The sequence below is a fragment of the Zingiber officinale genome, chromosome 4B (assembly GCF_018446385.1).
Source record: "Zingiber officinale cultivar Zhangliang chromosome 4B, Zo_v1.1, whole genome shotgun sequence".
NCBI lineage: Eukaryota > Viridiplantae > Streptophyta > Magnoliopsida > Zingiberales > Zingiberaceae > Zingiber > Zingiber officinale.
Window position 1 is genome coordinate 107880150 of NC_055993.1, and position 12587 is coordinate 107892736.

Here is a 12587-nt window from a genome sequence, read left to right on the forward strand (position 1 = left end):
AGCGGAGTCGGTCGAAGTTTCGACCCGCTCGGCAGACCGCGCACCTGAAGTAGCGGAGCGCGATGAAGGCTCTGCTCGACGCCTCTTGCGCCTGTTTAGTGGTACATCAGAGGAGGCTGAGCCCGATGGCTCCTCAACCGGGATGATCGGACGCTGCTCGGATGGAGGTTGTGATCCCTTGGCGACTCCTCCGCTCGACGCATGGCTGGCCTCGCCTTCGCTCACCAAGATGGGCGTCGCATCACTCTCATCCTGGGGCTCTTCATGTGAGCCGACCGGGTGCAGGACGCGGCTCGCTAGTTCTTCAACAGCAGTTGCATTGATCACGGCGTCCTTGAGCTTTGCCTTGTTGGGCAGACGCGCGCGCAACATGACTTCGGCTGCAAAAGAGAAAGAGAAATCAGTTAGCATCAAAGGAAGAGTTAAAGAAGCTTCATACCTAGGCTGGTCGACAACGGGGTGCGGATCAGACTTAAGCCGAAGATATAAAGGACGTCTTCCAACAGCAACTTGTGGATGTCGTACTTCTAACTGACCAACATCGAAGCTGCGTTCAGGTAGTCTAATCGGCTCTTATAGCTTTTCAAGGGAGGCTGAGGTGCCACTTCAAGCTACCAGTGGGTCAGGAAGTCTGGCCGCTCGGGAAGGCGCATGAAGAAAAAATATTCTTTTCAGTGTTTGTTGGAGGTAGGCATCTTGTCGAAGAATACTAAACCAACCCGAGACTGGAAGAGAAAAGTCCCCGGATCGAACAATTTAGGGTAATAAAAATAATGAATGATCCGGAATGTAAGAGGAATGTCGTGCAAATGGAATAGGGCAATGACTCCGCACAGTAGCCGAAAGGAGTTCGGCACTAATTGAGGAAGGGAAATGCGGAAATACTTACAAACGGTTGGAATAAAGGGGTGGATCGGAAACTACAGATCGGCGATAAACTGATCCCGGAAGAAACAGATACAATTGGTCGGCGGAGAATTGGGCCGATCGGAGGGAGAAGCAGAACGATCTGATGATCGGAAGGGATTTCGAAAACATCTCTCAAGCTCTCAGCGTCGCTTTCATCAAACCTAAACTCCATGGATGTGTACCAGAGCCCATGGACGGAGGCAGACGGCTGCGAGGAACTTGCCATCGCAAAAACAAAAACGAAAAGGAGGTTGAGGGGAAGAAATGAGATCAAAGAGGGAAAAAGCTACTGGAGTATCACCAAAATACAAGAAGAAAGGCCGAAAAGCTTCAAGACGGGTACGATTGGAAGAAAGCTTCCTGGAAAGAGGTCGCCGGAGAGAAGCACGTAGGATCGCCGGAAAATATGGGTCACACAGGAGCAAAGGAGAACGTCGACAAAAACGCTCGAAGATGAACTGTACAGGAGGAAGGCAACGCTGCAGGCTTATAAGTCTCGGGGTCGGCTGACCGGAGCCGTCCGATCTAGGTCGCGGAAACCTAGGCCAAGATCATGGTTTAAAGTACCGAGCCGTTCCACCCAAAACTCACGGATTTTACCGTTCCGACGGGGGACCGGCACCGGCACGCGACCGAGATAGCACGCGACCAACACAGCATGAGGGCGTGAAGTTCGGATCGTCATCGCATGCATCTTCGTGTGTGTCCAGTTGCGGCACAACAGAAGGAATCGATTGGATTCCTTCTGTCGATCACGAGATCACTTTAATCAGGGAAAACACATTATATAAACGACGAAAACTTACCTGGAAGCATCAACGAGGGAGATTGGGTCAACGTGGCAAGACGGCGAGGCAACGAGGTGGCGAGGCGACGATCACATTTCTTCAGTAGATAACGAAGTAAATTTTCAATTTAAAAGTAGAGAAGCTGCGATCTGAATCGCAAGCAGAATCGCGAGCAGAGCAGAGGAGGAACGGGATGGCGGCGGAATCGCGATGATCGCGAGAATAGGGTTTTTTTTAATAAAAACTTTAATATAACGGTTTTAATTAAAACCATTATATTGAAATAAAAGATTTATTTATATGTTATAATTTATAACTGTTATATAACAGTGTTATATTAAATTTTTATAAATATATACAAATATAATTATATAATGTATTATTTAATATATATATATATATATACAGAAGTGCTCTCCTACGGAATGCTTGGTGCGGAACGGTGCGGCACCGCTGACCTGGATGCCTACGTCAAATAAGTTGCGTTAAAATGGCTTGGTGAGAAAACTCGTTCCTCTCCTCCCGCGATCTAGGGTTTCCCGTTGCTCACCCTTCTCCGCCGAAGCTCCTCCCTCACTCTCGCTGCCTCCCTCTCTCGTCAAGCTACAGCTCCTTCTCCGCGGCGCCTCCCTCTCTCGTGACGAGCACCACCTCCTTCGCCGCGGCGCCTCCCTCTCTCGCGACGAGCACCACCTTCGCCGCGACGACTCCCTCTCTCGCGACGAGCAGCTCCTTCGCCGCGACACGACGCCTCCCTCTCTCGCGACGCCTCCCTCTGCGCCGAGCTCTCTCGCTGCAACTCGTGACTCTCCTCCCCACCGCAACATCCTCTCAGGTTGCCCTAAAATTCTCCAAACTTGATATAATTTGTTCAAGTATTCGCTATAGTTTTATAATTTCAATCAATATTTGAATTTGATACATCAACCTTACCGAAGCAAAATCGTTTGGGATTTTAAACATTTCTGTGTATTTATGTTAAACATACCTATGAATTTGATAAAAATCTGTCCTGCTTCCCGCGGTAGATTGTTTGACATTTGTATTGTTTCTGTTATTTTGCTTCTGTGATATTTGTGGTGTTAATAAAAAATTCATATTAATTGTAGGGAAACTTAAATGTAGTTGCATTAAATTTCTATGTAAATCTTATATTAATTGTAGGGAAACTTATTGTTTCTGTGATTGTTTGACTTAAATTTCTGTGTATTTTGCTTCTGTGACATTAAATACAGAAGTGTTATTTTGCTTCTGTAGAGATTTTGTTGGCATAATTTGCGTTGTAAATTTTTTTATGTTACATATGATAAATATGTTTGAGAATGCTCTATGCAATTGATTTTAGTTTAATGCAATTGATAAACTCTATATTTTAGTTTTATTATATTTGGCATAATACTATGTAAATATTCAATATTGCCAGGCGCTCATGTTTTCTCTAGAGCTGAGATCGAGTGAACCAATGCTATTTGTTAAGTGTTGGGGTGTTTACGTTCGTTGTATTCAGACGTTCCAATATTGATGTAAATTAATGCAGTACGTTGTATGACCTTCATAATTTTATAAAATGTTCAACGAGAATAAAATTCATATACCCAACCTCAGCAGAACACAACGTGGTATTGTCATTGTAATTGCAATTGCATTGAGCCTGCAACCCAACAAATAATCAGCAAACATATGTCGGTAAAAGACTGGTAATGAAAGCGACACAAACATATGGAGTTTTCTTCATTATTGAAGAAACCTTGCATTAAAGACTTCGCAAAATGCTTCGGTTAGAAAAGGGAGAAAATGATGATGCATTTCTGTGAACATTCTTTTATACGTTTGCATCTCTGACCATCCAAAATACTAGTGTACAATTTTAGTTCTTGGTTTAACATTGAAAAATTTGAATGTAAATGGCAAACGCAAAGATTTCAAGCTTAGGATCAATAATAGGACCATCTTGAAATTGTAACCACGAAACAAAACAAGTTACATAAGAAAACAAGTTACACCACATAGAGTTACATCACAATGTCAAGTAACATCACAACACAAGTTACATCAACCACATCCACATCATCACAATCCAAGTACATACAATTACCATGATAGCAATTCTAAATTTCCTATTCAATGAAGATATTTCATCACTCAACTGCTTAGTTGCATAATTGTTTTTCCATCATCCAAAACATCATTATAATCAGCTTCACCATTGTAACTAGCACATTTCTTTAATTCACTAATCTCCAACTTTAATTTTTTGTTATTCCACTTCAACTCATTAATAATTGTCTTACTTCTCTGTGATGGTTCTGGATCATGCCATAAGAAAAAGCCACATCCTCTTTCCTGAATTTAAAAACAACTTAATCATCACACAATAATTTAAAAACTCACAACATCGTGTTAAGATACCGAAAACTTACTCTATATTTTGGACATGAAAAAAATCGCATTCCTAGATTTGATTCGGTCCATGATGTCTGGAGAATAGCTCGTAATCCACAATAACATAATATGTGGGGAGCTTCACATTGCTCGTCATTCATACGCCGTCGAGTGGAAGATGATGATGATGAAGAACCAGCTGCCATGAATTTTCTCTAATTATACCTGAACAACACCAATATGCGAAAAGACATAAAATCATGTAAAACCTACTCCATAGACCATAAAGTTATAAATGCTGGAGATATTCAACCTAATTAGATCAAATTAGGTCCCAAGAAACACTTACAAACAAATCTACATATTATACATATTAGTTCTCTCACAATTCAAGAACAGCAAAGAAATTTCACATGTAACAGAATTACATAGTATTATGCCAAACATAATAAAACTAAAATATAGAGTTTATCAATTGCATTAAACTAAAATCAATTGCATAGAGCATTCTCAAACATATTTATCATATGTAACATAAAAAAATTTACAACACAAATTATGCCAACAAAATCTCTACAGAAGCAAAATAACACTTCTGTATTTAATGTCACAGAAGCAAAATACACAGAAATTTAAGTCAAACAATCACAGAAACAATAAGTTTCCCTACAATTAATATAAGCTTTACATAGAAATTTAATGCAACTACATTTAAGTTTCCCTACAATTAATATGAATTTTTTATTAACACCACAAATATCACAGAAGCAAAATAACAGAAACAATACAAATGTCAAACAATCTACCGCGGGAAGCAGGACAGATTTTTATCAAATTCATAGGTATGTTTAACAGAAATACACAGAAATGTTTAAAATCCCAAACGATTTTGCTTCGGTAAGGTTGATGTATCAAATTCAAATATTGATTGAAATTATAAAACTATAGCGAATACTTGAACAAATTATATCAAGTTTGGAGAATTTTAGGGCAACCTGAGAGGATGTTGCGGTGGGGAGGAGAGTCACGAGTTGCAGCGAGAGAGCTCGACGCAGAGGGAGGCGTCGCGAGAGAGGGAGGCGTCGTGTCGCGGCGAAGGAGCTGCTCGTCGCGAGAGAGGGAGTCGTCGCGGCGAAGGTGGTGCTCGTCGCGAGAGAGGGAGGCGCCGCGGAGAAGGAGCTGTAGCTCGACGAGAGAGGGAGGCGGCGAGAGTGAGGGAGGAGCTTCGGCAGAGAAGGGTGAGCAACGGGAAACCCTAGATCGCGGGAGGAGAGGAACGAGTTTTCTCACCAAGCCATTTTAACGCAACTTATTTGACGTAGGCGTCCAGGTCAGCGGCGCCGCACCGTTCCGCACCAAGCATTCCGCAGGAGAGCACTTCTGTATATATATATATATATATATAATTTCTAATTTCTAATTTCTAATAAATTAAAATTATATACATAAATATGTAATAAATTATTTAAAATATGCAGAATTTCTAATGAATTATTATATAAATTATAATTAACTAATATAATTATGACATATAAATTCATATTATTATTATTATTTATTATTAAAAGTATAAAAAATAAAAATATTTTAATTAAAAACTTTGAATTTATAATTTATTAAAAATTAAATATTAAATTAATTTTATAAATAAAAAAAGTTTAAAATTTTAAAATATAAATGATTCAAAAATTAAAATAAATTTGAATCTTTTAAATCAATTTAATTTTTCTGTAATATAAATTATAGTATTTAATTATTTAATATAAAAATTATATAGAATATTTATAAACAGAATTATATAAAGTAGATTATAATTTAAATAGATGACCAATTTCCTTTATGAGTTGGAGTTTTAAAAAATTAACTTAATTTTGGCTATTTTTTAGTATTGAAGTTTATATCCCTTTATTAATTTTTACTTTTCTAATTCATTCCTTAATATCATCTTAAGTAAATTAACTTAAATTAGTCAAATATTAGCAATTTGATCATCTATGAACTAAAATTTATTTAGGCATGTTATAACTCACTTGCATTTTATTTTCACTTATTTTATACATAATTTTTGTCATTTTTTGCTAATTTTTCATATTTTTTATTAAACTGTAATATATTTTTCCTAAATAACGAATTAGTATATTTTTATAAATAAATAATTAATTAAGTGAACTAATAATTAATTTATATAATTATATATAAATTAATATTTTAAAATTATTTTTATATTAAATACAAATAAAATCTATCAAAAAATCTATTAAAATTTATCTATTAATTATTTAATATCTAAATATTTTATTACATGTATACTTAAAGAATTTAATTAGTGATATCTTAGAAAATTTTATGAGGAAAATAAACTAATTATGAATTGAATAAATAATTTAAATTTTTTATTTATTAACTAATTTATAGTAAATTTTATCTAATAATTATTCTCTATAGATATCTAAATTAATTATTTTATGTTTACTTAAATAATTTAATTTGTGATATATTAGAAAATTTTATAAGAAAAATGGTTAAACTGTTTATTAATTGAATAAATAATTTAAATTATTTATTTATTAACCATTTTTTTAAATATATATATAATTTTAGATGTTTTGAATAAATTTAGTTTTAAAATTATATATAAATATACAAATAGTAATTTTTATTATATATGGTACAAAATATATAAACAGATATACATTATATAAATTAATAGATAATTAATTAAATTGATAATTAATAATATAATTATCATATTTATTAATTAAAATTTTAATTTTATTAATTTTTATAGTTATGAATATTTGCATTTTATAACGCATAGATAATGGCACCAAAACAACAATCTTATGATCCAGCTTGGAGGCATGCACGTCGATTAGAAAATCGATTTCATTGGCAATGTTTGCATTGCGATATGATTGGACGTGGCGGTGGGATCACACGCCTAAAACAACATCTTGTTGGTGGATATCCAGATGTCTCTAAATGTCCAAAAATTTCTCAAGAAATTTGTCGTGCAATGAAAGACGAACGTCACGAACTTGATGGCAAAAAGGAATTAAAGCATAAACAACAACAACAACGTGAAATGCTTGATAGGCGGAGCTCTCAAAAACCAGTCTATGATAAATTTGAAGGTCGTGGTGAAGATCCAAATGATGAAGAATTTTTAGCAGCTCTTAGTGCCTCTCGAACTCAATATGAATATGAGCGACATATGCAACATAGTGGTGCTATAATTGGTGCTAGTGGAAATGGCTCAGCTAGTGCTAGTGGAAGTCTCAACTACTGCAGCAACATTGGGGAGGAGTGAAACTGTTCGTGTTACTTCAACACAAGGTGGTATTGGTCGTTTCTTTCCTTCTATGGGACGAAGGCGTGCAGTTGATATTGTTGATATTGACCCACTAGCATTCCCAGCCCAAGCTAGCAAACAGATTAGGATTGATGATGCTTATACAAGGGAGAAGAAGAAATCAATTGTAACGCCCGAAAATCCTCAAAATTATTATAGAAATATTCTATGATTTTTCTGGAATTTTAGAATATTTTTATGGAATTTTTAGAGTAACGGAACTAGCAAAAACAAATAGAAACGTAAAATGGCCTAAGCGGAAATCGAACCCGAGACCTATTGGGTCCTACGCCTTATGGTGAACTCTAGTAACCAAGTGAACCCAGCAGGGCCGTGCTGAAAGAAAAGGGGACCAATTGTATTTATATTTAAGTTAGCCGAATTAAGCACTTAATATAAATAGGAGGCTTAAGTGGGGATTGATTAATTTTAGTCGTTAAACTCTTTTCCTCAAACCCTCACCCGCCGACCCCTCTCTCTTCCTCACCTCTCGGCGCCCAAGCCCAAGGAAGAACCTAGGGTTCCATCCCTAGGGTCATAGGAGTATCTTCCGGCAACATCAAAGATACGAGGACGCTCCTCTCCGCGAGAAGAACGCACAGACGCGAGAAGATCGTCGAAGAGATCCCTTCTCCGGAAAACCTAGCAATTGGATTGTAAGAAAAACTAGCGCAGGAGGTAAGAAACCCCTCACCTGCAATATAAGTAGTTCTCGTGTGATTGCATGCTTTAGTTTAGTAATATACGGATTTGTGGCACATAGGGTGTGCAACAGCGCACGCCAAGTGCCCGATAGTATGTTCAGCACCATTAAAATGTGACTTAGGCATTTTAATAGTTAGCTAAATGCGATAGAAGCATTTATTTAGCATATGCAGCTTTATTACAGCTTTTATGGGACTACAGTCCAATGGGTGGGCTCCCACAGTCGCCTCTAGGTTCAGACAACCTAGCTCTAGGTTCAGATAACCTAGAAATAGCAAAATAAGAAGAATTTAGCTATAACCAGTATTTTATTTTAGCAGTGGCACTGTACTGGATTAGATATCCATTGGGTTAGGCTCCCACAGTCGTCCCTAGGTTTAGACAACCTAGTAAACCTTACTAAATTCGGGACTTGCAAATCCGGGTCTAGTTAGGGATGCGCGTATAGCAAATACAGTTGTCGGGCTCAAACAACAGCATGATTATTATTTTCATCTATCTATGATAAATAGTTTTCAAAACTCACAAATCAGTTGTGTATACAGTTTAGATTCAGTTCTAGCTTAGTTTTAGTTTTAGCTTAGTTCATGCTTTAGCTTAGCTCTTCCTTATTGATACATGTGATAGTTCTATGATCAGTTTTGATTCTATATTTTGTATGATAGTATGTCGTGTCATGCTTTAACGTGTTCAGCATAGATTTCAATAGCATGCTTTAAAAACATAAATTGCATCGTATGCATGTTTTAGTGAGGTAGATGGTTTCTTACTAAGCTCTCAAGCTTACAAATACTCTTTTCCTTATACTGCAGATAAAGGTAAAGAAAAGATGGACTAGCGGAGGCTGGAGGGCAATGCAACGAAGATGTGTGTGTGCAAAGGAGTTTGGAATGAAGATCTTAGGGATTTAACAAGCCTAACTATTTGAACCTTATTATGTTTGGTTTTCGCATTTCAGTTTGCTTAAAAGTCATGAACTAGTGAAATATGCACCGTGCCATGTTTAGAATGCTAGTTAATTGTTGTTAGAATGCATTTCAGTTAGCTTAGAGTTGGTATATGAGATTTCTGCTCGAACCAGGGCTGAAATCAGGTTCTGATATGAAATCAGAAACCCCGATCGATCAGCCGATCGATTGGAGACTTCTCGATCGATCAGCTGATCGATTGGGCAGCTTATCCCGCGAACAGAATGCGTCTGGATCGATCAGTCGATCGATCCAACCGAGTTTCGTAGCGAACAGAAGGTTTGTGGATCGATCAGCCGATCGATCCGAGTTGAACCCGCGTACAGCGCGTCGTCGAATCGATCACTCGATCGATTGGACATACTGGATCGATCAGCCGATCGATCCAGACGCTAGTTCCCGCGTACAGTAGGGTCCTGAATCGATCACTAGATCGATTGCCTAACCTGAATCGATCAGCCGATCGATCCAAAGTAGTCTCCGTGCACAGTAGCATGCTGGATCGATCCATGGATCGATCAGAGGCCTAGTACTAGCTGAAACCACTTTAGTTCAGCTCCAGATGACAGCAAAGACCTAGAACACCCCTTCTAACATAGCCACAACAATTCAAGGGGTAGTTTAAACATTAAGTTCAGATAGTATAGCGATTAACAGAAGCATATTCATTAGTTCAGTAAAATTTTCATCAAATCAGTTTTCCGCACATGAATTTGACAGCATAATGTAACGATCAGCCTCACAGCCTAGTTAGTAGAAGGTGGGTCGTCACAGAGTGGTATCAGAGCAGAAAGTTCCATACTTCCTACACACACATCAGCATTGCACCTGCAGCTTCCAAGTAAGAATACCTCTCACTTTGTTATATTTATTGCTTTCATGTTTGTAGATAACTAAAGTATGCTTATCTGTGATAGTAACTAACATGATAGTATTAGCTATGTAAACATGATGCTTTAGTTATGTATGTCCTTTGTTCCTTTAGAAATGGCAAGAGGACGTCCAGCTAGAAGGGCACCAGCTGCTGAGCCCCAGCATGAGGCAGGCAGTTCAGTGCCTTCCCCAGACCTTACAGCAGTAGTGAGCTAGCTGAACAGCGACAGGAGATAGCTACCTTAAAGGCTAACCAGAGAATACTCCCACTTGTCACTCCGGAACCAAACATAGCAACCCCAGGTGGTTATAGAGGTTCCACCTTCAACCTCATGGCAGAGGTAAAGAGAAAGCCTATCGATCGGTGGCGAGAGTCAAGTCAGAACTTCGCACCGGTGAACCATGGGATGCTCAAGCACGGTTGACTCTGGAGAATGCGATGGAGCTTACGGGTGGCGAGCATGAAAAGGTGAAGTCGCCTCTACGCTGACGGAGATGCACGTATGTGGTGGGAGAGAATTAGGGCGAAGCGTCCAGTGAACCAGATGACGGCTAACTTCGAGAAAGAATTCTTGAGGAGTTCTTTCACATGTGGGTCCTGGCGTCACTATAGCGAGTTCAGAAGTTTCGTCGGGCAACCTATCGATTGAGGAAGCGTGAAGAAATTCAATAGGCTCGCCTATGCCCGAACTAGTCGGCATAGAAAGAGCGAGTCGGTTGATGCTCAAGATCCGAGGCGGAAATAGCAATGAGCGTGGTGGCGGCGTTCATAGGCCGCATGAACCAAGAAGAACTAGTCGGTGCTCGACCACGAGCACTACGAATAATATCAAGCGTGAAGCAAGTCCTCTCGAGTCCAAAGGGCAAGGAGGCTCGGTACTCGAAACAACAGGCCACCTCTAACTGGAAAGGGAACTCCGGCAACAAGCGCAAGCAGGGAGTTACCCAGCCAGCAAACAGCCTAGTTATCCCAAATGTGTTACTTGTGGGAAATTTCACCCAGGAGTTTGTCGCAAGGGCACACGAGGATGCTTTGAATGTGGACAGGAAGGGCATATGGCTAAGCAATGCCCGAACAAGACAAGCCTTCCTCAACCATAGCCGATACAGTATGGAGGACAGCCAGCACAGCTACATCAGATGCAGGTCGTTTTAGATGGTCCACACATCAGCCAGGGCAGACTAGAAGCCCCTCCAGCTATGACGAATGCAAGGATCTACTCCTTAACCAGAGAAGACGTAGCGAATGCCTCGACAGTTGTTACAGGTCAGATTAGTATTTTACAGCAAAGTGCAACTGTCTTATTCGATACTGGGGCAACCCATTCTTATGTATCTAGGGCATTTTCCGAAAAGTTAGCAATACCTCCAGAGGTACTCCGTGGTCAGTTTTTGACAACACTACCTTCAGGAGAAATTATGGCATCCACGCACTAGCTCAGAGCAGTGTCAGTCATTATAGTAGACAGAGAACTCTTTTGTGATCTGATAGTGCTAGATATGACTGATTATGATGTCATAGTTGGAATGGACTTCCTAATCAGATACGGTGTCTCTATCGAGTGTCGTAAACAGAAAGTCATATTCCAACCTGAAGCAGGAGTACAATTTGAGTATAGCGGAGAACCAAAGAGAAAAGCGAAGAAATTTCTCTCAGCTCTGAAGGCACAGAAATTGTTAGATTCAGGATGTACGGGATTTATAGCGCATGTAGTCAATGCCAGTCAGGACAAGGACCAACAGTTAGCAGAGGTTCGAGTCGTATGTGACTACCCAGCAGTCTTTCCTGAAGAGTTACCAGGCCTAGCACCAGACAGGGAGATTGAATTTGAGATAGAGCTCATTCCCGGTACAAATCCTATCTCCAAAGTGCCTTACCGTATGGCTCCAGCAGAACTGAAGGAACTTCATGAGCAACTACAGGAGCTACTTGACAAGGGCTTCATACGTCCTAGTCACTCACCATGGGGAGCGCCTGTATTGTTCGTGAAGAAGAAGGACGGGAGCATGCGCCTGTGTATAGATTACCGGGCACTGAACTAAGTCACCATCAAGAACAGGTATCCTCTTCCCAGAATAGATGACCTGTTTGATCAGCTAAAGGGAGCCACAGTGTTCTCTAAAATAGACCTCAGATCAGGTTATCATCAGGTGAAAGTTAAAGAAGGGGATATACCCAAGACAGCATTAGGGACTAGATACGGACATTATGAGTTCGTAGTCATGCCTTTTGGTTTGACAAATGCTCCAGCTACTTTCATGGACCTCATGAACAGAGTATTCAGGGACTACCTAGATAGATTTGTTATTGTGTTTATCGATGACATTGTTATCTATTCAGGAACTCAGGAAGAACACGTAGAGCACCTGAGAATAGTATTGCAGACTCTTCAGCAGAACCAGCTGTACGCCAAGTTCACGAAATGTGAATTCTAGTTAGATCAGGTGTCCTTCCTGGGTCACATCATCTCAAAGGATGGTATCATGGTAGACCCTAGTAAAATAGAAGCTGTGAGTAACTGGAAAAGACCTAAAAACGCCAGTGAGATCAGGAGCTTTTTGGGATTAGCAGGTTATTACAGGAAATTTATAGAGGACTTCTCCATAATA

The 12587-nt window shown here is 39.3% G+C and overlaps 1 long non-coding RNA gene and 1 pseudogene across 1 annotated transcript; both read right to left on the reverse strand.

Annotated features, from left to right (window-relative positions):
• Nucleotides 1-12587, reverse strand: part of LOC121975969 — a 42452-nt pseudogene that overhangs the window by 15737 nt on the left and 14128 nt on the right.
• LOC121975970 lies at nucleotides 3618-5439 on the reverse strand. Its single transcript, XR_006110494.1, has 3 exons — nucleotides 5075-5439; nucleotides 4118-4304; nucleotides 3618-4040 (listed from the first exon to the last, which is right to left on the reverse strand). It is a non-coding gene; the product is annotated as an uncharacterized LOC121975970 (long non-coding RNA).